The 23,045-nt window shown below is 40.8% G+C and overlaps 24 non-coding genes across 24 annotated transcripts; 21 read left to right on the forward strand and 3 right to left on the reverse strand.

Annotated features, from left to right (window-relative positions):
* Positions 1-192: 192 nt before the first annotated feature.
* Positions 193-266, forward strand: TRNAT-AGU (transfer RNA threonine (anticodon AGU)). Its single transcript has one exon. It is a non-coding gene; the product is annotated as a tRNA-Thr (tRNA).
* Positions 267-1,034: 768 nt separating this feature from the next.
* Positions 1,035-1,108, forward strand: TRNAT-AGU (transfer RNA threonine (anticodon AGU)). The gene has a single exon. It is a non-coding gene; the product is annotated as a tRNA-Thr (tRNA).
* Positions 1,109-1,875: 767 nt separating this feature from the next.
* TRNAT-AGU (transfer RNA threonine (anticodon AGU)) lies at positions 1,876-1,949 on the forward strand. Its single transcript has one exon. It is a non-coding gene; the product is annotated as a tRNA-Thr (tRNA).
* A 767-nt stretch (positions 1,950-2,716) lies between these two features.
* On the forward strand, positions 2,717-2,790 carry TRNAT-AGU (transfer RNA threonine (anticodon AGU)). The gene has a single exon. It is a non-coding gene; the product is annotated as a tRNA-Thr (tRNA).
* A 2,448-nt stretch (positions 2,791-5,238) lies between these two features.
* TRNAT-AGU (transfer RNA threonine (anticodon AGU)) lies at positions 5,239-5,312 on the forward strand. The gene has a single exon. It is a non-coding gene; the product is annotated as a tRNA-Thr (tRNA).
* Positions 5,313-6,079: 767 nt separating this feature from the next.
* TRNAT-AGU (transfer RNA threonine (anticodon AGU)) lies at positions 6,080-6,153 on the forward strand. The gene has a single exon. It is a non-coding gene; the product is annotated as a tRNA-Thr (tRNA).
* A 768-nt stretch (positions 6,154-6,921) lies between these two features.
* TRNAT-AGU (transfer RNA threonine (anticodon AGU)) lies at positions 6,922-6,995 on the forward strand. Its single transcript has one exon. It is a non-coding gene; the product is annotated as a tRNA-Thr (tRNA).
* Positions 6,996-7,762: 767 nt separating this feature from the next.
* Positions 7,763-7,836, forward strand: TRNAT-AGU (transfer RNA threonine (anticodon AGU)). The gene has a single exon. It is a non-coding gene; the product is annotated as a tRNA-Thr (tRNA).
* A 768-nt stretch (positions 7,837-8,604) lies between these two features.
* Positions 8,605-8,678, forward strand: TRNAT-AGU (transfer RNA threonine (anticodon AGU)). Its single transcript has one exon. It is a non-coding gene; the product is annotated as a tRNA-Thr (tRNA).
* Positions 8,679-9,445: 767 nt separating this feature from the next.
* On the forward strand, positions 9,446-9,519 carry TRNAT-AGU (transfer RNA threonine (anticodon AGU)). Its single transcript has one exon. It is a non-coding gene; the product is annotated as a tRNA-Thr (tRNA).
* Positions 9,520-11,966: 2,447 nt separating this feature from the next.
* On the forward strand, positions 11,967-12,040 carry TRNAT-AGU (transfer RNA threonine (anticodon AGU)). Its single transcript has one exon. It is a non-coding gene; the product is annotated as a tRNA-Thr (tRNA).
* Positions 12,041-12,807: 767 nt separating this feature from the next.
* On the forward strand, positions 12,808-12,881 carry TRNAT-AGU (transfer RNA threonine (anticodon AGU)). The gene has a single exon. It is a non-coding gene; the product is annotated as a tRNA-Thr (tRNA).
* Positions 12,882-13,117: 236 nt separating this feature from the next.
* On the reverse strand, positions 13,118-13,190 carry TRNAK-UUU (transfer RNA lysine (anticodon UUU)). Its single transcript has one exon. It is a non-coding gene; the product is annotated as a tRNA-Lys (tRNA).
* A 457-nt stretch (positions 13,191-13,647) lies between these two features.
* TRNAT-AGU (transfer RNA threonine (anticodon AGU)) lies at positions 13,648-13,721 on the forward strand. The gene has a single exon. It is a non-coding gene; the product is annotated as a tRNA-Thr (tRNA).
* A 1,214-nt stretch (positions 13,722-14,935) lies between these two features.
* Positions 14,936-15,009, forward strand: TRNAT-AGU (transfer RNA threonine (anticodon AGU)). The gene has a single exon. It is a non-coding gene; the product is annotated as a tRNA-Thr (tRNA).
* Positions 15,010-15,776: 767 nt separating this feature from the next.
* Positions 15,777-15,850, forward strand: TRNAT-AGU (transfer RNA threonine (anticodon AGU)). The gene has a single exon. It is a non-coding gene; the product is annotated as a tRNA-Thr (tRNA).
* A 768-nt stretch (positions 15,851-16,618) lies between these two features.
* Positions 16,619-16,692, forward strand: TRNAT-AGU (transfer RNA threonine (anticodon AGU)). The gene has a single exon. It is a non-coding gene; the product is annotated as a tRNA-Thr (tRNA).
* Positions 16,693-17,460: 768 nt separating this feature from the next.
* On the forward strand, positions 17,461-17,534 carry TRNAT-AGU (transfer RNA threonine (anticodon AGU)). Its single transcript has one exon. It is a non-coding gene; the product is annotated as a tRNA-Thr (tRNA).
* Positions 17,535-19,142: 1,608 nt separating this feature from the next.
* Positions 19,143-19,216, forward strand: TRNAT-AGU (transfer RNA threonine (anticodon AGU)). The gene has a single exon. It is a non-coding gene; the product is annotated as a tRNA-Thr (tRNA).
* A 237-nt stretch (positions 19,217-19,453) lies between these two features.
* Positions 19,454-19,526, reverse strand: TRNAK-UUU (transfer RNA lysine (anticodon UUU)). The gene has a single exon. It is a non-coding gene; the product is annotated as a tRNA-Lys (tRNA).
* Positions 19,527-19,984: 458 nt separating this feature from the next.
* On the forward strand, positions 19,985-20,058 carry TRNAT-AGU (transfer RNA threonine (anticodon AGU)). Its single transcript has one exon. It is a non-coding gene; the product is annotated as a tRNA-Thr (tRNA).
* A 762-nt stretch (positions 20,059-20,820) lies between these two features.
* Positions 20,821-20,894, forward strand: TRNAT-AGU (transfer RNA threonine (anticodon AGU)). The gene has a single exon. It is a non-coding gene; the product is annotated as a tRNA-Thr (tRNA).
* Positions 20,895-21,972: 1,078 nt separating this feature from the next.
* On the reverse strand, positions 21,973-22,045 carry TRNAK-UUU (transfer RNA lysine (anticodon UUU)). The gene has a single exon. It is a non-coding gene; the product is annotated as a tRNA-Lys (tRNA).
* A 458-nt stretch (positions 22,046-22,503) lies between these two features.
* On the forward strand, positions 22,504-22,577 carry TRNAT-AGU (transfer RNA threonine (anticodon AGU)). Its single transcript has one exon. It is a non-coding gene; the product is annotated as a tRNA-Thr (tRNA).
* The last annotated feature ends 468 nt before the right edge of the window (positions 22,578-23,045 follow it).

A 23,045-nucleotide genomic window follows, 5' to 3' on the forward strand; every position in this document is an offset into this window, starting at 1 on the left:
CAATACACACACTGGGCAATGCAGTCCACTCTAAATCAACGATTAATGACATGCTCGTTTTGTGCAATGGAGTTTCAGTCAATTGGAAAACATTTTGTAAAGTTATATTGCAACAGAAGCCCAGCCTTAAAAAAAGTGGATTTCACTTCTAAATGATTACATGAGGAAGGAAAGGAGATCAGATGCAAAAGAGGTGCTGTGGCTTAGTTGGTTAAAGCGCCTGTCTAGTAAACAGGAGATCCTGAGTTCGAATCTCAGCAGCGCCTGTCTGCTTTTTTTTCGACCAATCTGTCTCCCCAATATTAAAACTTTGTACAAAGATTGTTATTTCATGCTATTTAGAAGCACAGTCAGGCTTGAAATGTTGGCAAAGCATCCAAGAATTCTGGACTCCACTACCTTAGAGTCATATTGCCCAAGGTTGCGATGCCATCAGAAATAGCACATATTAGAATGAGCAATTCATATTTCCTGCTAAATTTTTTGTAAAAGAAGCAAAGATACGCCTGAACAGGGACTTGAACCCTGGACCCTCAGATTAAAAGTCTGATGCTCTACCGACTGAGCTATCCAGGCACAGGGATCACTGCCCATTTGAAACTTGATTTTCACTCTACAGCACCTCCATACATGGCTACCTCACTGGTCAATAAAGGAAATGAATTACTAGTGCATTACACACATTTTGACACTGGAGACATAACTTTTTTCAGTCATTCCGTATCCAGATATAGAGATTTGCCGCATCTAGGACTTTAATGTTCACCCACTTACGGATTTGAATGTTTTGGCACATTCATGAGTGAAAACTTGCTCCCCAGTAAAGGCGAACATGTGCTCCTCAATACACACACTGGGCAATGCAGTCCACTCTAAATCAACGATTAATGACATGCTCGTTTTGTGCAATGGAGTTTCAGTCAATTGGAAAACATTTTGTAAAGTTATATTGCAACAGAAGCCCAGCCTTAAAAAAAGTGGATTTCACTTCTAAATGATTACATGAGGAAGGAAAGGAGATCAGATGCAAAAGAGGTGCTGTGGCTTAGTTGGTTAAAGCGCCTGTCTAGTAAACAGGAGATCCTGAGTTCGAATCTCAGCAGCGCCTGTCTGCTTTTTTTTCGACCAATCTGTCTCCCCAATATTAAAACTTTGTACAAAGATTGTTATTTCATGCTATTTAGAAGCACAGTCAGGCTTGAAATGTTGGCAAAGCATCCAAGAACTCTGGACTCCACTACCTTAGAGTCATATTGCCCAAGGTTGCGATGCCATCAGAAATAGCACATATTAGAATGAGCAATTCATATTTCCTGCTTAATTTTTTGTAAAAGAAGCAAAGATACGCCTGAACAGGGACTTGAACCCTGGACCCTCAGATTAAAAGTCTGATGCTCTACCGACTGAGCTATCCAGGCACAAGGATCACTGCCCATTTGAAACTTGATTTTCACTCTACAGCACCTCCATACATGGCTACCTCACTGGTCAATAAAGGAAATGAATTACTAGTGCATTACACACATTTTGACACTGGAGACATAACTTTTTTCAGTCATTCCGTATCCAGATATAGAGATTTGCAGCATCTAGGACTTTAATGTTCACCCACTTACGGATTTGAATGTTTTGCCACATTCATGAGTGCAAACTTGCTCCCCAGTAAAGACGAACATGTGCTCCTCAATGCACACACTGGGCAATGCAGTCCACTCTAAATCGACGATTAATGACATGCTCGTTTTGTGCAATGGAGTTTCAGTCAATTGGAAAACATTTTGAAAAGTTATATTGCAACAGAAGCCCAGCGTTAAAAAAGTGGATTTCACTTCTAAATGATTACATGAGGAAGGAAAGGAGACCAGATGCAAAAAAGGTGCTGTGGCTTAGTTGGTTAAAGCGCCTGTCTAGTAAACAGGAGATCCTGAGTTCGAATCTCAGCAGCGCCTGTCTGCTTTTTTTTCGACCAATCTGTCTCCCCAATATTAAAACTTTGTACAAAGATTGTTATTTCATGCTATTTAGAAGCACAGTCAGGCTTGAAATGTTGGCAAAGCATCCAAGAATTCTGGACTCCACTACCTTAGAGTCATATTGCCCAAGGTTGCGATGCCATCAGAAATAGCAAATATTAGAATGAGCAATTCATATTTCCTGCTAAATTTTTTGTAAAAGAAGCAAAGATACGCCTGAACAGGGACTTGAACCCTGGACCCTCAGATTAAAAGTCTGATGCTCTACCGACTGAGCTATCCAGGCACAAGGATCACTGCCCATTTGAAACTTGATTTTCACTCTACAGCACCTCCATACATGGCTACCTCACTGGTCAATAAAGGAAATGAATTACTAGTGCATTACACACATTTTGACACTGGAGACATAACTTTTTTCAGTCATTCCGTATCCAGATATAGAGATTTGCAGCATCTAGGACTTTAATGTTCACCCACTTACGGATTTGAATGTTTTGCCACATTCATGAGTGCAAACTTGCTCCCCAGTAAAGACGAACATGTGCTCCTCAATGCACACACTGGGCAATGCAGTCCACTCTAAATCGACGATTAATGACATGCTCGTTTTGTGCAATGGAGTTTCAGTCAATTGGAAAACATTTTGAAAAGTTATATTGCAACAGAAGCCCAGCCTTAAAAAAGTGGATTTCACTTCTAAATGATTACATGAGGAAGGAAAGGAGACCAGATGCAAAAAAGGTGCTGTGGCTTAGTTGGTTAAAGCGCCTGTCTAGTAAACAGGAGATCCTGAGTTCGAATCTCAGCAGCGCCTGTCTGCTTTTTTTTCGACCAATCTGTCTCCCCAATATTAAAACTTTGTACAAAGATTGCTATTTCATGCTATTTAGAAGCACAGTCAGGCTTGAAATGTTTGCAAAGCATCCAAGAACTCTGGACTCCACTACCTTAGAATCATATTGCCCAAGGTTGCGATGCCATCAGAAATAGCACATATTAGAATGAGCAATTCATATTTCCTGCTTAATTTTTTGTAAAAGAAGCAAAGGTACGCCTGAACAGGGACTTGAACCCTGGACCCTCAGATTAAAAGTCTGATGCTCTACCGACTGAGCTATCCAGGCACAAGGATCACTGCCCATTTGAAACTTGATTTTCACTCTACAGCACCTCCATACATGGCTACCTCACTGGTCAATAAAGGAAATGAATTACTAGTGCATTACACACATTTTGACACTGGAGACATAACTTTTTTCAGTCATTCCGTATCCAGATATAGAGATTTGCAGCATCTAGGACTTTAATGTTCACCCACTTACGGATTTGAATGTTTTGCCACATTCATGAGTGCAAAATTGCTCCCCAGTAAAGGCGAACATGTGCTCCTCAATACACACACTGGGCAATGCAGTCCACTCTAAATCAACGATTAATGACATGCTCGTTTTGTGCAATGGAGTTTCAGTCAATTGGAAAACATTTTGTAAAGTTATATTGCAACAGAAGCCCAGCCTTAAAAAAAGTGGATTTCACTTCTAAATGATTACATGAGGAAGGACAGGAGATCAGATGCAAAAGAGGTGCTGTGGCTTAGTTGGTTAAAGCGCCTGTCTAGTAAACTGGAGATCCTGAGTTCGAATCTCAGCAGCGCCTGTCTGCTTTTTTTTTGACCAATCTGTCTCCCCAATATTAAAACTTTGTACAAAGATTGCTGTTTCATGCTATTTAGAAGCACAGTCAGGCTTGAAATGTTGGCAAAGCATCCAAGAACTCTGGACTCCACTACCTTAGAGTCATATTGCCCAAGGTTGCGATGCCATCAGAAATAGCACATATTAGAATGAGCAATTCATATTTCCTGCTTAATTTTTTGTAAAAGAAGCAAAGGTACGCCTGAACAGGGACTTGAACCCTGGACCCTCAGATTAAAAGTCTGATGCCCTACCGACTGAGCTATCCAGGCAGATGGATCACTGCCATTTGAAACTTGATTTTCACTCTACAGCACCTCCATACATGGCTACCTCACTGGTCAATAAAGGAAATGAATTACTAGTGCATTACACACATTTTGACACTGGAGACATAACTTTTTTCAGTCATTCCGTATCCAGATATAGAGATTTGCAGCATCTAGGACTTTAATGTTCACCCACTTACGGATTTGAATGTTTTGCCACATTAATGAGTGCAAACTTGCTCCCCAGTAAAGACGAACATGTGCTCCTCAATGCACACACTGGGCAATGCAGTCCACTCTAAATCGACGATTAATGACATGCTCGTTTTGTGCAATGGAGTTTCAGTCAATTGGAAAACATTTTGAAAAGTTATATTGCAACAGAAGTCCAGCCTTAAAAAAGTGGATTTCACTTCTAAATGATTACATGAGGAAGGAAAGGAGACCAGATGCAAAAAAGGTGCTGTGGCTTAGTTGGTTAAAGCGCCTGTCTAGTAAACAGAGAGATCCTGAGTTCGAATCTCAGCAGCGCCTGTCTGCTTTTTTTCGACCAATCTGTCTCCCCAATATTAAAACTTTGTACAAAGATTGCTATTTCATGCTATTTAGAAGCACAGTCAGGCTTGATATGTTGGCAAAGCATCCAAGAACTCTGGACTCCACTACCTTAGAGTCATATTGCCCAAGGTTGCGATGCCATCAGAAATAGCACATATTAGAATGAGCAATTCATATTTCCTGCTTAATTTTTTGTAAAAGAAGCAAAGGTACGCCTGAACAGGGACTTGAACCCTGGACCCTCAGATTAAAAGTCTGATGCTCTACCGACTGAGCTATCCAGGCAGATGGATCACTGCCATTTGAAACTTGATTTTCACTCTACAGCACCTCCATACATGGCTACCTCACTGGTCAATAAAGGAAATGAATTACTAGTGCATTACACACATTTTGACACTGGAGACATAACTTTTTTCAGTCATTCCGTATCCAGATATAGAGATTTGCAGCATCTAGGACTTTAATGTTCACCCACTTACGGATTTGAATGTTTTGCCACATTCATGAGTGCAAACTTACTCCCCAGTAAAGACGAACATGTGCTCCTCAATGCACACACTGGGCAATGCAGTCCACTCTAAATCGACGATTAATGACATGCTCGTTTTGTGCAATGGAGTTTCAGTCAATTGGAAAACATTTTGAAAAGTTATATTGCAACAGAAGCCCAGCCTTAAAAAAGTGGATTTCACTTCTAAATGATTACATGAGGAAGGAAAGGAGACCAGATGCAAAAAAGGTGCTGTGGCTTAGTTGGTTAAAGCGCCTGTCTAGTAAACAGGAGATCCTGAGTTCGAATCTCAGCAGCGCCTGTCTGCTTTTTTTTCGACCAATCTGTCTCCCCAATATTAAAACTTTGTACAAAGATTGCTATTTCATGCTATTTAGAAGCACAGTCAGGCTTGAAATGTTGGCAAAGCATCCAAGAACTCTGGACTCCACTACCTTAGAATCATATTGCCCAAGGTTGCGATGCCATCAGAAATAGCACATATTAGAATGAGCAATTCATATTTCCTGCTTAATTTTTTGTAAAAGAAGCAAAGGTACGCCTGAACAGGGACTTGAACCCTGGACCCTCAGATTAAAAGTCTGATGCTCTACCGACTGAGCTATCTAGGCACAGGGATCACTGCCCATTTGAAACTTGATTTTCACTCTACAGCACCTCCATACATGGCTACCTCACTGGTCAATAAAGGAAATGAATTACTAGTGCATTACACACATTTTGACACTGGAGACATAACTTTTTTCAGTCATTCCGTATCCAGATATAGAGATTTGCAGCATCTAGGACTTTAATGTTCACCCACTTACGGATTTGAATGTTTTGCCACATTAATGAGTGCAAACTTGCTCCCCAGTAAAGACGAACATGTGCTCCTCAATGCACACACTGGGCAATGCAGTCCACTCTAAATCGACGATTAATGACATGCTCGTTTTGTGCAATGGAGTTTCAGTCAATTGGAAAACATTTTGAAAAGTTATATTGCAACAGAAGCCCAGCCTTAAAAAAGTGGATTTCACTTCTAAATGATTACATGAGGAAGAAAAGGAGACCAGATGCAAAAAAGGTGCTGTGGCTTAGTTGGTTAAAGCGCCTGTCTAGTAAACAGGAGATCCTGAGTTCGAATCTCAGCAGCGCCTGTCTGCTTTTTTTTCGACCAATCTGTCTCCCCAATATTAAAACTTTGTACAAAGATTGCTGTTTCATGCTATTTAGAAGCACAGTCAGGCTTGAAATGTTGGCAAAGCATCCAAGAACTCTGGACTCCACTACCTTAGAGTCATATTGCCCAAGGTTGCGATGCCATCAGAAATAGCACATATTAGAATGAGCAATTCATATTTCCTGCTTAATTTTTTGTAAAAGAAGCAATGGTACGCCTGAACAGGGACTTGAACCCTGGACCCTCAGATTAAAAGTCTGATGCTCTACCGACTGAGCTATCCAGGCACAAGGATCACTGCCCATTTGAAACTTGATTTTCACTCTACAGCACCTCCATACATGGCTACCTCACTGGTCAATAAAGGAAATGAATTACTAGTGCATTACACACATTTTGACACTGGAGACATAACTTTTTTCAGTCATTCCGTATCCAGATATAGAGATTTGCAGCATCTAGGACTTTAATGTTCACCCACTTACGGATTTGAATGTTTTGGCACATTCATGAGTGAAAACTTGCTCCCCAGTAAAGGCGAACATGTGCTCCTCAATACACACACTGGGCAATGCAGTCCACTCTAAATCAACGATTAATGACATGCTCGTTTTGTGCAATGGAGTTTCAGTCAATTGGAAAACATTTTGTAAAGTTATATTGCAACAGAAGCCCAGCCTTAAAAAAAGTGGATTTCACTTCTAAATGATTACATGAGGAAGGAAAGGAGATCAGATGCAAAAGAGGTGCTGTGGCTTAGTTGGTTAAAGCGCCTGTCTAGTAAACAGGAGATCCTGAGTTCGAATCTCAGCAGCGCCTGTCTGCTTTTTTTTCGACCAATCTGTCTCCCCAATATTAAAACTTTGTACAAAGATTGTTATTTCATGCTATTTAGAAGCACAGTCAGGCTTGAAATGTTGGCAAAGCATCCAAGAACTCTGGACTCCACTACCTTAGAGTCATATTGCCCAAGGTTGCGATGCCATCAGAAATAGCACATATTACAATGAGCAATTCATATTTCCTGCTTAATTTTTTGTAAAAGAAGCAAAGATACGCCTGAACAGGGACTTGAACCCTGGACCCTCAGATTAAAAGTCTGATGCTCTACCGACTGAGCTATCCAGGCACAAGGATCACTGCCCATTTGAAACTTGATTTTCACTCTACAGCACCTCCATACATGGCTACCTCACTGGTCAATAAAGGAAATGAATTACTAGTGCATTACACACATTTTGACACTGGAGACATAACTTTTTTCAGTCATTCCGTATCCAGATATAGAGATTTGCAGCATCTAGGACTTTAATGTTCACCCACTTACGGATTTGAATGTTTTGCCACATTCATGAGTGCAAACTTGCTCCCCAGTAAAGACGAACATGTGCTCCTCAATGCACACACTGGGCAATGCAGTCCACTCTAAATCGACGATTAATGACATGCTCGTTTTGTGCAATGGAGTTTCAGTCAATTGGAAAACATTTTGAAAAGTTATATTGCAACAGAAGCCCAGCGTTAAAAAAGTGGATTTCACTTCTAAATGATTACATGAGGAAGGAAAGGAGACCAGATGCAAAAAAGGTGCTGTGGCTTAGTTGGTTAAAGCGCCTGTCTAGTAAACAGGAGATCCTGAGTTCGAATCTCAGCAGCGCCTGTCTGCTTTTTTTTCGACCAATCTGTCTCCCCAATATTAAAACTTTGTACAAAGATTGTTATTTCATGCTATTTAGAAGCACAGTCAGGCTTGAAATGTTGGCAAAGCATCCAAGAATTCTGGACTCCACTACCTTAGAGTCATATTGCCCAAGGTTGCGATGCCATCAGAAATAGCACATATTAGAATGAGCAATTCATATTTCCTGCTAAATTTTTTGTAAAAGAAGCAAAGATACGCCTGAACAGGGACTTGAACCCTGGACCCTCAGATTAAAAGTCTGATGCTCTACCGACTGAGCTATCCAGGCACATGGATCACTGCCCATTTGAAACTTGATTTTCACTCTACAGCACCTCCATACATGGCTACCTCACTGGTCAATAAAGGAAATGAATTACTAGTGCATTACACACATTTTGACACTGGAGACATAACTTTTTTCAGTCATTCCGTATCCAGATATAGAGATTTGCAGCATCTAGGACTTTAATGTTCACCCACTTACGGATTTGAATGTTTTGCCACATTCATGAGTGCAAACTTGCTCCCCAGTAAAGACGAACATGTGCTCCTCAATGCACACACTGGGCAATGCAGTCCACTCTAAATCGACGATTAATGACATGCTCGTTTTGTGCAATGGAGTTTCAGTCAATTGGAAAACATTTTGAAAAGTTATATTGCAACAGAAGCCCAGCCTTAAAAAAAGTGGATTTCACTTCTAAATGATTACATGAGGAAGGAAAGGAGACCAGATGCAAAAAAGGTGCTGTGGCTTAGTTGGTTAAAGCGCCTGTCTAGTAAACAGGAGATCCTGAGTTCGAATCTCAGCAGCGCCTGTCTGCTTTTTTTTCGACCAAACTGTCTCCCCAATATTAAAACTTTGTACAAAGATTGCTGTTTCATGCTATTTAGAAGCACAGTCAGGCTTGAAATGTTGGCAAAGCATCCAAGAACTCTGGACTCCACTACCTTAGAGTCATATTGCCCAAGGTTGCGATGCCATCAGAAATAGCACATATTAGAATGAGCAATTCATATTTCCTGCTTAATTTTTTGTAAAAGAAGCAAAGGTACGCCTGAACAGGGACTTGAACCCTGGACCCTCAGATTAAAAGTCTGATGCTCTACCGACTGAGCTATCCAGGCACAAGGATCACTGCCCATTTGAAACTTGATTTTCACTCTACAGCACCTCCATACATGGCTACCTCACTGGTCAATAAAGGAAATGAATTACTAGTGCATTACACACATTTTGACACTGGAGACATAACTTTTTTCAGTCATTCCGTATCCAGATATAGAGATTTGCAGCATCTAGGACTTTAATGTTCACCCACTAACGGATTTGAATGTTTTGCCACATTCATGAGTGCAAACTTGCTCCCCAGTAAAGACGAACATGTGCTCCTCAATGCACACACTGGGCAATGTAGTCCACTCTAAATCGACGATTAATGACATGCTCGTTTTGTGCAATGGAGTTTCAGTCAATTGGAAAACATTTTGAAAAGTTATATTGCAACAGAAGCCCAGCCTTAAAAAAGTGGATTTCACTTCTGATTGATTACATGAGGAAGGAAAGGAGACCAGATGCAAAAAAGGTGCTGTGGCTTAGTTGGTTAAAGCGCCTGTCTAGTAAACAGGAGATCCTGAGTTCGAATCTCAGCAGCGCCTGTCTGCTTTTTTTTCGACCAATCTGTCTCCCCAATATTAAAACTTTGTACAAAGACTGCTATTTCATGCTATTTAGAAGCACAGTCAGGCTTGAAATGTTGGCAAAGCATCCAAGAACTCTGGACTCCACTACCTTAGAGTCATATTGCCCAAGGTTGCGATGCCATCAGAAACAGCACATATTAGAATGAGCAATTCATATTTCCTGCTTAATTTTTTGTAAAAGAAGCAAAGGTACGCCTGAACAGGGACTTGAACCCTGGACCCTCAGATTAAAAGTCTGATGCTCTACCGACTGAGCTATCCAGGCACAGGGATCACTGCCCATTTGAAACTTGATTTTCACTCTACAGCACCTCCATACATGGCTACCTCACTGGTCAATAAAGGAAATGAATTACTAGTGCATTACACACATTTTGACACTGGAGACATAACTTTTTTCAGTCATTCCGTATCCAGATATAGAGATTTGCAGCATCTAGGACTTTAATGTTCACCCACTTACGGATTTGAATGTTTTGCCACATTCATGAGTGCAAACTTGCTCCCCAGTAAAGACGAACATGTGCTCCTCAATGCACACACTGGGCAATGCAGTCCACTCTAAATCGACGATTAATGACATGCTCGTTTTGTGCAATGGAGTTTCAGTCAATTGGAAAACATTTTGAAAAGTTATATTGCAACAGAAGCCCAGCCTTAAAAAAGTGGATTTCACTTCTAAATGATTACATGAGGAAGGAAAGGAGACCAGATGCAAAAAAGGTGCTGTGGCTTAGTTGGTTAAAGCGCCTGTCTAGTAAACAGGAGATCCTGAGTTTGAATCTCAGCAGCGCCTGTCTGCTTTTTTTTCGACCAATCTGTCTCCCCAATATTAAAACTTTGTACAAAGATTGCTGTTTCATGCTATTTAGAAGCACAGTCAGGCTTGAAATGTTGGCAAAGCATCCAAGAACTCTGGACTCCACTACCTTAGAGTCATATTGCCCAAGGTTGCGATGCCATCAGAAATAGCACATATTAGAATGAGCAATTCATATTTCCTGCTTAATTTTTTGTAAAAGAAGCAAAGGTACGCCTGAACAGGGACTTGAACCCTGGACCCTCAGATTAAAAGTCTGATGCCCTACCGACTGAGCTATCCAGGCAGATGGATCACTGCCATTTGAAACTTGATTTTCACTCTACAGCACCTCCATACATGGCTACCTCACTGGTCAATAAAGGAAATGAATTACTAGTGCATTACACACATTTTGACACTGGAGACATAACTTTTTTCAGTCATTCCGTATCCAGATATAGAGATTTGCAGCATCTAGGACTTTAATGTTCACCCACTTACGGATTTGAATGTTTTGCCACATTAATGAGTGCAAACTTGCTCCCCAGTAAAGACGAACATGTGCTCCTCAATGCACACACTGGGCAATGCAGTCCACTCTAAATCGACGATTAATGACATGCTCGTTTTGTGCAATGGAGTTTCAGTCAATTGGAAAACATTTTGAAAAGTTATATTGCAACAGAAGTCCAGCCTTAAAAAAGTGGATTTCACTTCTAAATGATTACATGAGGAAGGAAAGGAGACCAGATGCAAAAAAGGTGCTGTGGCTTAGTTGGTTAAAGCGCCTGTCTAGTAAACAGAGAGATCCTGAGTTCGAATCTCAGCAGCGCCTGTCTGCTTTTTTTCGACCAATCTGTCTCCCCAATATTAAAACTTTGTACAAAGATTGCTATTTCATGCTATTTAGAAGCACAGTCAGGCTTGATATGTTGGCAAAGCATCCAAGAACTCTGGACTCCACTACCTTAGAGTCATATTGCCCAAGGTTGCGATGCCATCAGAAATAGCACATATTAGAATGAGCAATTCATATTTCCTGCTTAATTTTTTGTAAAAGAAGCAAAGGTACGCCTGAACAGGGACTTGAACCCTGGACCCTCAGATTAAAAGTCTGATGCTCTACCGACTGAGCTATCCAGGCAGATGGATCACTGCCATTTGAAACTTGATTTTCACTCTACAGCACCTCCATACATGGCTACCTCACTGGTCAATAAAGGAAATGAATTACTAGTGCATTACACACATTTTGACACTGGAGACATAACTTTTTTCAGTCATTCCGTATCCAGATATAGAGATTTGCAGCATCTAGGACTTTAATGTTCACCCACTTACGGATTTGAATGTTTTGCCACATTCATGAGTGCAAACTTACTCCCCAGTAAAGACGAACATGTGCTCCTCAATGCACACTCTGGGCAATGCAGTCCACTCTAAATCGACGATTAATGACATGCTCGTTTTGTGCAATGGAGTTTCAGTCAATTGGAAAACATTTTGAAAAGTTATATTGCAACAGAAGCCCAGCCTTAAAAAAGTGGATTTCACTTCTAAATGATTACATGAGGAAGGAAAGGAGACCAGATGCAAAAAAGGTGCTGTGGCTTAGTTGGTTAAAGCGCCTGTCTAGTAAACAGGAGATCCTGAGTTCGAATCTCAGCAGCGCCTGTCTGCTTTTTTTTCGACCAATCTGTCTCCCCAATATTAAAACTTTGTACAAAGATTGCTATTTCATGCTATTTAGAAGCACAGTCAGGCTTGAAATGTTGGCAAAGCATCCAAGAACTCTGGACTCCACTACCTTAGAATCATATTGCCCAAGGTTGCGATGCCATCAGAAATAGCACATATTAGAATGAGCAATTCATATTTCCTGCTTAATTTTTTGTAAAAGAAGCAAAGGTACGCCTGAACAGGGACTTGAACCCTGAACCCTCAGATTAAAAGTCTGATGCTCTACCGACTGAGCTATCTAGGCACAGGGATCACTGCCCATTTGAAACTTGATTTTCACTCTACAGCACCTCCATACATGGCTACCTCACTGGTCAATAAAGGAAATGAATTACTAGTGCATTACACACATTTTGACACTGGAGACATAACTTTTTTCAGTCATTCCGTATCCAGATATAGAGATTTGCAGCATCTAGGACTTTAATGTTCACCCACTTACGGATTTGAATGTTTTGCCACATTAATGAGTGCAAACTTGCTCCCCAGTAAAGACGAACATGTGCTCCTCAATGCACACACTGGGCAATGCAGTCCACTCTAAATCGACGATTAATGACATGCTCGTTTTGTGCAATGGAGTTTCAGTCAATTGGAAAACATTTTGAAAAGTTATATTGCAACAGAAGCCCAGCCTTAAAAAAGTGGATTTCACTTCTAAATGATTACATGAGGAAGGAAAGGAGACCAGATGCAAAAAAGGTGCTGTGGCTTAGTTGGTTAAAGCGCCTGTCTAGTAAACAGGAGATCCTGAGTTCGAATCTCAGCAGCGCCTGTCTGCTTTTTTTCGACCAATCTGTCTCCCCAATATTAAAACTTTGTACAAAGATTGCTATTTCATGCTATTTAGAAGCACAGTCAGGCTTGATATGTTGGCAAAGCATCCAAGAACTCTGGACTCCACTACCTTAGAGTCATATTGCCCAAGGTTGCGATGCCATCAGAAATAGCACATATTAGAATGAGCAATTCATATTTCCTGCTTAATTTTTTGTAAAAGAAGCAAAGGTACGCCTGAACAGGGACTTGAACCCTGGACCCTCAGATTAAAAGTCTGATGCTCTACCAACTGAGCTATCCAGGCAGATGGATCACTGCCATTTGAAACTTGATTTTCACTCTACAGCACCTCCATACATGGCTACCTCACTGGTCAATAAAGGAAATGAATTACTAGTGCATTACACACATTTTGACACTGGAGACATAACTTTTTTCAGTCATTCCTTATCCAGATATAGAGATTTGCAGCATCTAGGACTTTAATGTTCACCCACTTACGGATTTGAATGTTTTGCCACATTCATGAGTGCAAACTTGCTCCCCAGTAAAGACGAACATGTGCTCCTCAATGCACACACTGGGCAATGCAGTCCACTCTAAATCGACGATTAATGACATGCTCGTTTTGTGCAATGGAGTTTCAGTCAATTGGAAAACATTTTGTAAAGTTATATTGCAACAGAAGCCCAGCCTTAAAAAAAGTGGATTTCACTTCTAAATGATTACATGAGGAAGGACAGGAGATCAGATGCAAAAGAGGTGCTGTGGCTTAGTTGGTTAAAGCGCCTGTCTAGTAAACAGGAGGTCCTGAGTTCGAATCTCAGCAGCGCCTGTCTGCTTTTTTTTCGACCAATCTGTCTCCCCAATATTAAAACTTTGTACAAAGATTGTTATTTCATGCTATTTAGATGCACAGTCAGGCTTGAAACGTTGGCAAAGCATCCAAGAATTCTGGACTCCACTACCTTAGAGTCATATTGCCCAAGGTTGCGATGCCATCAGAAATAGCACATATTAGAATGAGCAATTCATATTTCCTGCTAAATTTTTTGTAAAAGAAGCAAAGATACGCCTGAACAGGGACTTGAACCCTGGACCCTCAGATTAAAAGTCTGATGCTCTACCGACTGAGCTATCCAGGCACAGGGATCACTGCCCATTTGAAACTTGATTTTCACTCTACAGCACCTCCATACATGGCTACCTCACTGGTCAATAAAGGAAATGAATTACTAGTGCATTACACACATTTTGACACTGGAGACATAACTTTTTTCAGTCATTCCGTATCCAGATATAGAGATTTGCAGCATCTAGGACTTTAATGTTCACCCACTTACGGATTTGAATGTTTTGCCACATTAATGAGTGCAAACTTGCTCCCCAGTAAAGACGAACATGTGCTCCTCAATGCACACACTGGGCAATGCAGTCCACTCTAAATCGACGATTAATGACATGCTCGTTTTGTGCAATGGAGTTTCAGTCAATTGGAAAACATTTTGAAAAGTTATATTGCAACAGAAGCCCAGCCTTGAACCCTGGACCCTCAGATTAAAAGTCTGATGCTCTACCGACTGAGCTATCCAGGCAGATGGATCACTGCCATTTGAAACTTGATTTTCACTCTACAGCACCTCCATACATTGACCTCACTGGTCAATAAAGGAAATGAATTACTAGTGCATTACACACATTTTGACACTGGAGACATAACTTTTTTCAGTCATTCCGTATCCAGATATAGAGATTTGCAGCATCTAGGACTTTAATGTTCACCCACTTACGGATTTGAATGTTTTGCCACATTCATGAGTGCAAACTTGCTCCCCAGTAAAGACGAACATGTGCTCCTCAATGCACACACTGGGCAATGCAGTCCACTCTAAATCGACGATTAATGACATGCTCGTTTTGTGCAATGGAGTTTCAGTCAATTGGAAAACATTTTGAAAAGTTATATTGCAACAGAAGCCCAACCTTAAAAAAGTGGATTTCACTTCTGATTGATTACATGAGGAAGGAAAGGAGACCAGATGCAAAAAAGGTGCTGTGGCTTAGTTGGTTAAAGCGCCTGTCTAGTAAACAGGAGATCCTGAGTTCGAATCTCAGCAGCGCCTGTCTGCTTTTTTTTCGACCAATCTGTCTCCCCAATATTAAAACTTTGTACAAAGATTGCTATTTCATGCTATTTAGAAGCACAGTGAGGCTTGAAATGTTGGCAAAGCATCCAAGAACTCTGGACTCCACTACCTTAGAGTCATATTGCCCAAGGTTGCGATGCCATCAGAAATAGCACATATTAGAATGAGCAATTCATATTTCCTGCTTAATTTTTTGTAAAAGAAGCAAAGGTACGCCTGAACAGGGACTTGAACCCTGGACCCTCAGATTAAAAGTCTGATGCTCTACCGACTGAGCTATCCAGGCACAGGGATCACTGCCCATTTGAAACTTGATTTTCACTCTACAGCACCTCCATACATGGCTACCTCACTGGTCAATAAAGGAAATGAATTACTAGTGCCTTACACACATTTTGACACTGGAGACATAACTTTTTTCAGTCATTCCGTATCCAGATATAGAGATTTGCAGCATCTAGGACTTTAATGTTCACCCACTTACGGATTTGAATGTTTTGCCACATTCATGAGTGCAAACTTGCTCCCCAGTAAAGACGAACATGTGCTCCTCAATGCACACACTGGGCAATGCAGTCCACTCTAAATCGACGATTAAGGACATGCTCGTTTTGTGCAATGGAGTTTCAGTCAATTGGAAAACATTTTGAAAAGTTATATTGCAACAGAAGCCCAGCCTTAAAAAAGTGGATTTCACTTCTGATTGATTACATGAGGAAGGAAAGGAGACCAGATGCAAAAAAGGTGCTGTGGCTTAGTTGGTTAAAGCGCCTGTCTAGTAAACAGGAGATCCTGAGTTCGAATCTCAGCAGCGCCTGTCTGCTTTTTTTTCGACCAATCTGTCTCCCCAATATTAAAACTTTGTACAAAGACTGCTATTTCATGCTATTTAGAAGCACAGTCAGGCTTGAAATGTTGGCAAAGCATCCAAGAACTCTGGACTCCACTACCTTAGAGTCATATTGCCCAAGGTTGCGATGCCATCAGAAATAGCACATATTAGAATGAGCAATTCATATTTCCTGCTTAATTTTTTGTAAAAGAAGCAAAGGTACGCCTGAACAGGGACTTGAACCCTGGACCCTCAGATTAAAAGTCTGATGCTCTACCGACTGAGCTATCCAGGCACAGGGATCACTGCCCATTTGAAACTTGATTTTCACTCTACAGCACCTCCATACATGGCTACCTCACTGGTCAATAAAGGAAATGAATTACTAGTGCATTACACACATTTTGACACTGGAGACATAACTTTTTTCAGTCATTCCGTATCCAGATATAGAGATTTGCAGCATCTAGGACTTTAATGTTCACCCACTTACGGATTTGAATGTTTTGCCACATTCATGAGTGCAAAATTGCTCCCCAGTAAAGGCGAACATGTGCTCCTCAATACACACACTGGGCAATGCAGTCCACTCTAAATCAACGATTAATGACATGCTCGTTTTGTGCAATGGAGTTTCAGTCAATTGGAAAACATTTTGTAAAGTTATATTGCAACAGAAGCCCAGCCTTAAAAAAAGTGGATTTCACTTCTAAATGATTACATGAGGAAGGAAAGGAGATCAGATGCAAAAGAGGTGCTGTGGCTTAGTTGGTTAAAGCGCCTGTCTAGTAAACAGGAGATCCTGAGTTCGAATCTCAGCAGCGCCTGTCTGCTTTTTTTTCGACCAATCTGTCTCCCCAATATTAAAACTTTGTACAAAGATTGTTATTTCATGCTATTTAGAAGCACAGTCAGGCTTGAAATGTTGGCAAAGCATCCAAGAATGCTGGACTCCACTACCTTAGAGTCATATTGCCCAAGGTTGCGATGCCATCAGAAATAGCACATATTAGAATGAGCAATTCATATTTCCTGCTAAATTTTTTGTAAAAGAAGCAAAGATACGCCTGAACAGGGACTTGAACCCTGGACCCTCAGATTAAAAGTCTGATGCTCTACCGACTGAGCTATCCAGGCACAGGGATCACTGCCCATTTGAAACTTGATTTTCACTCTACAGCACCTCCATACATGGCTACCTCACTGGTCAATAAAGGAAATGAATTACTAGTGCATTACACACATTTTGACACTGGAGACATAACTTTTTTCAGTCATTCCGTATCCAGATATAGAGATTTGCAGCATCTAGGACTTTAATGTTCACCCACTTACGGATTTGAATGTTTTGCCACATTCATGAGTGCAAAATTGCTCCCCAGTAAAGGCGAACATGTGCTCCTCAATACACACACTGGGCAATGCAGTCCACTCTAAATCAACGATTAATGACATGCTCGTTTTGTGCAATGGAGTTTCAGTCAATTGGAAAACATTTTGTAAAGTTATATTGCAACAGAAGCCCAGCCTTAAAAAAAGTGGATTTCACTTCTAAATGATTACATGAGGAAGGAAAGGAGATCAGATGCAAAAGAGGTGCTGTGGCTTAGTTGGTTAAAGCGCCTGTCTAGTAAACAGGAGATCCTGAGTTCGAATCTCAGCAGCGCCTGTCTGCTTTTTTTTCGACCAATCTGTCTCCCCAATATTAAAACTTTGTACAAAGATTGTTATTTCATGCTATTTAGAAGCACAGTCAGGCTTGAAATGTTGGCAAAGCATCCAAGAATTCTGGACTCCACTACCTTAGAGTCATATTGCCCAAGGTTGCGATGCCATCAGAAATAGCACATATTAGAATGAGCAATTCATATTTCCTGCTAAATTTTTTGTAAAAGAAGCAAAGATACGCCTGAACAGGGACTTGAACCCTGGACCCTCAGATTAAAAGTCTGATGCTCTACGACTGAGCTATCCAGGCACAGGGATCACTGCCCATTTGAAACTTGATTTTCACTCTACAGCACCTCCATACATGGCTACCTGACTGGTCAATAAAGGAAATGAATTACTAGTGCATTACACACATTTTGACACTGGAGACATAACTTTTTTCAGTCATTCCGTATCCAGATATAGAGATTTGAAGCATCTAGGACTTTAATGTTCACCCACTTACGGATTTGAATGTTTTGCCACATTAATGAGTGCAAACTTGCTCCCCAGTAAAGACGAACATGTGCTCCTCAATGCACACACTGGGCAATGCAGTCCACTCTAAATCGACGATTAATGACATGCTCATTTTGTGCAATGGAGTTTCAGTCAATTGGAAAACATTTTGAAAAGTTATATTGCAACAGAAGCCCAGCCTTAAAAAAGTGGATTTCACTTCTGATTGATTACATGAGGAAGGAAAGGAGACCAGATGCAAAAAAGGTGCTGTGGCTCAGTTGGTTAAAGCGCCTGTCTAGTAAACAGGAGATCCTGAGTTCGAATCTCAGCAGCGCCTGTCTGCTTTTTTTTCGACCAATCTGTCTCCCCAATATTAAAACTTTGTACAAAGATTGCTATTTCATGCTATTTAGAAGCACAGTCAGGCTTGAAATGTTGGCAAAGCATCCAAGAACTCTGGACTCCACTACCTTAGAGTCATATTGCCCAAGGTTGCGATGCCATCAGAAACAGCACATATTAGAATGAGCAATTCATATTTCCTGCTTAATTTTTTGTAAAAGAAGCAAAGGTATGCCTGAACAGGGACTTGAACCCTGGATCCTCAGATTAAAAGTCTGATGTTCTACCGACTGAGCTATCCAGGCACAGGGATCACTGCCCATTTGAAACTTGATTTTCACTCTACAGCACCTCCATACATGGCTACCTCACTGGTCAATAAAGGAAATGAATTACTAGTGCATTACACACATTTTGACACTGGAGACATAACTTTTTTCAGTCATTCCGTATCCAGATATAGAGATTTGCAGCATCTAGGACTTTAATGTTCACCCACTTACGGATTTAAATGTTTTGCCACATTCATGAGTGCAAAATTGCTCCCCAGTAAAGGCGAACATGTGCTCCTCAATACACACACTGGGCAATGCAGTCCACTCTAAATCAACGATTAATGACATGCTCGTTTTGTGCAATGGAGTTTCAGTCAATTGGAAAACATTTTGTAAAGTTATATTGCAACAGAAGCCCAGCCTTAAAAAAAGTGGATTTCACTTCTAAATGATTACATGAGGAAGGAAAGGAGATCAGATGCAAAAGAGGTGCTGTGGCTTAGTTGGTTAAAGCGCCTGTCTAGTAAACAGGAGATCCTGAGTTCGAATCTCAGCAGCGCCTGTCTGCTTTTTTTTCGACCAATCTGTCTCCCCAATATTAAAACTTTGTACAAAGATTGTTATTTCATGCTATTTAGAAGCACAGTCAGGCTTGAAATGTTGGCAAAGCATCCAAGAATTCTGGACTCCACTACCTTAGAGTCATATTGCCCAAGGTTGCGATGCCATCAGAAATAGCACATATTAGAATGAGCAATTCATATTTCCTGCTAAATTTTTTGTAAAAGAAGCAAAGATACGCCTGAACAGGGACTTGAACCCTGGACCCTCAGATTAAAAGTCTGATGCTCTACCAACTGAGCTATTCAGGCACAGGGATCACTGCCCATTTGAAACTTGATTTTCACTCTACAGCACCTCCATACATGGCTACCTCACTGGTCAATAAAGGAAATGAATTACTAGTGCATTACACACATTTTGACACTGGAGACATAACTTTTTTCAGTCATTCCGTATCCAGATATAGAGATTTGCAGCATCTAGGACTTTAATGTTCACCCACTTACGGATTTGAATGTTTTGCCACATTCATGAGTGCAAAATTGCTCCCCAGTAAAGGCGAACATGTGCTCCTCAATACACACACTGGGCAATGCAGTCCACTCTAAATCAACGATTAATGACATGCTCGTTTTGTGCAATGGAGTTTCAGTCAATTGGAAAACATTTTGTAAAGTTATATTGCAACAGAAGCCCAGCCTTAAAAAAAGTGGATTTCACTTCTAAATGATTACATGAGGAAGGAAAGGAGATCAGATGCAAAAGAGGTGCTGTGGCTTAGTTGGTTAAAGCGCCTGTCTAGTAAACAGGAGATCCTGAGTTCGAATCTCAGCAGCGCCTGTCTGCTTTTTTTTCGACCAATCTGTCTCCCCAATATTAAAACTTTGTACAAAGATTGTTATTTCATGCTATTTAGAAGCACAGTCAGGCTTGAAATGTTGGCAAAGCATCCAAGAATTCTGGACTCCACTACCTTAGAGTCATATTGCCCAAGGTTGCGATGCCATCAGAAATAGCACATATTAGAATGAGCAATTCATATTTCCTGCTAAATTTTTTGTAAAAGAAGCAAAGATACGCCTGAACAGGGACTTGAACCCTGGACCCTCAGATTAAAAGTCTCTACCGACTGAGCTATCCAGGCACAGGGATCACTGCCCATTTGAAACTTGATTTTCACTCTACAGCACCTCCATACATGGCTACCTCACTGGTCAATAAAGGAAATGAATTACTAGTGCATTACACACATTTTGACACTGGAGACATAACTTTTTTCAGTCATTCCGTATCCAGATATAGAGATTTGCAGCATCTAGGACTTTAATGTTCACCCACTTACGGATTTGAATGTTTTGCCACATTCATGAGTGCAAAATTGCTCCCCAGTAAAGGCGAACATGTGCTCCTCAATACACACACTGGGCAATGCAGTCCACTCTAAATCAACGATTAATGACATGCTCGTTTTGTGCAATGGAGTTTCAGTCAATTGGAAAACATTTTGTAAAGTTATATTGCAACAGTAGCCCAGCCTTAAAAAAAGTGGATTTCACTTCTAAATGATTACATGAGGAAGGAAAGGAGATCAGATGCAAAAGAGGTGCTGTGGCTTAGTTGGTTAAAGCGCCTGTCTAGTAAACAGGAGATCCTGAGTTCGAATCTCAGCAGCGCCTGTCTGCTTTTTTTTCGACCAATCTGTCTCCCCAATATTAAAACTTTGTACAAAGATTGTTATTTCATGCTATTTAGAAGCACAGTCAGGCTTGAAATGTTGGCAAAGCATCCAAGAATTCTGGACTCCACTACCTTAGAGTCATATTGCCCAAGGTTGCGATGCCATCAGAAATAGCACATATTAGAATGAGCAATTCATATTTCCTGCTAAATTTTTTGTAAAAGAAGCAAAGATACGCCTGAACAGGGACTTGAACCCTGGACCCTCAGATTAAAAGTCTGATGCTCTACCGACTGAGCTATCCAGGCACAGGGATCACTGCCCATTTGAAACTTGATTTTCACTCTACAGCACCTCCATACATGGCTACCTCACTGGTCAATAAAGGAAATGAATTACTAGTGCATTACACACATTTTGACACTGGAGACATAACTTTTTTCAGTCATTCCGTATCCAGATATAGAGATTTGAAGCATCTAGGACTTTAATGTTCACCCACTTACGGATTTGAATGTTTTGCCACATTAATGAGTGCAAACTTGCTCCCCAGTAAAGACGAACATGTGCTCCTCAATGCACACACTGGGCAATGCAGTCCACTCTAAATCGACGATTAATGACATGCTCGTTTTGTGCAATGGAGTTTCAGTCAATTGGAAAACATTTTGAAAAGTTATATTGCAACAGAACCCCAGCCTTAAAAAAGTGGATTTCACTTCTGATTGATTACATGAGGAAGGAAAGGAGACCAGATGCAAAAAAGGTGCTGTGGCTCAGTTGGTTAAAGCGCCTGTCTAGTAAACAGGAGATCCTGAGTTCGAATCTCAGCAGCGCCTGTCTGCTTTTTTTTCGACCAATCTGTCTCCCCAATATTAAAACTTTGTACAAAGATTGCTATTTCATGCTATTTAGAAGCACAGTCAGGCTTGAAATGTTGGCAAAGCATCCAAGAACTCTGGACTCCACTACCTTAGAGTCATATTGCCCAAGGTTGCGATGCCATCAGAAACAGCACATATTAGAATGAGCAATTCATATTTCCTGCTTAATTTTTTGTAAAAGAAGCAAAGGTATGCCTGAACAGGGACTTGAACCCTGGACCCTCAGATTAAAAGTCTGATGCTCTACCGACTGAGCTATCCAGGCACAGGGATCACTCCCCATTTGAAACTTGATTTTCACTCTACAGCACCTCCATACATGGCTACCTCACTGGTCAATAAAGGAAATGAATTACTAGTGCATTACACACATTTTGACACTGGAGACATAACTTTTTTCAGTCATTCCGTATCCAGATATAGAGATTTGCAGCATCTAGGACTTTAATGTTCACCCACTTACGGATTTGAATGTTTTGCCACATTCATGAGTGCAAAATTGCTCCCCAGTAAAGGCGAACATGTGCTCCTCAATACACACACTGGGCAATGCAGTCCACTCTAAATCAACGATTAATGACATGCTCGTTTTGTGCAATGGAGTTTCAGTCAATTGGAAAACATTTTGTAAAGTTATATTGCAACAGAAGCCCAGCCTTAAAAAAAGTGGATTTCACTTCTAAATGATTACATGAGGAAGGAAAGGAGATCAGATGCAAAAGAGGTGCTGTGGCTTAGTTGGTTAAAGCGCCTGTCTAGTAAACAGGAGATCCTGAGTTCGAATCTCAGCAGCGCCTGTCTGCTTTTTTTTCGACCAATCTGTCTCCCCAATATTAAAACTTTGTACAAAGATTGTTATTTCATGCTATTTAGAAGCACAGTCAGGCTTGAAATGTTGGCAAAGCATCCAAGAATTCTGGACTCCACTACCTTAGAGTCATATTGCCCAAGGTTGCGATGCCATCAGAAATAGCACATATTAGAATGAGCAATTCATATTTCCTGCTAAATTTTTTGTAAAAGAAGCAAAGATACGCCTGAACAGGGACTTGAACCCTGGACCCTCAGATTAAAAGTCTCTACCGACTGAGCTATCCAGGCACAGGGATCACTGCCCATTTGAAACTTGATTTTCACTCTACAGCACCTCCATACATGGCTACCTCACTGGTCAATAAAGGAAATGAATTACTAGTGCATTACACACATTTTGACACTGGAGACATAACTTTTTTCAGTCATTCCGTATCCAGATATAGAGATTT

The sequence above is a fragment of the Ambystoma mexicanum genome, unplaced genomic scaffold (genome assembly GCF_040938575.1).
Source record: "Ambystoma mexicanum isolate Mex_15411 unplaced genomic scaffold, UKY_AmexF1_1 Mex_scaf1, whole genome shotgun sequence".
Classification (NCBI taxonomy): domain Eukaryota; kingdom Metazoa; phylum Chordata; class Amphibia; order Caudata; family Ambystomatidae; genus Ambystoma; species Ambystoma mexicanum.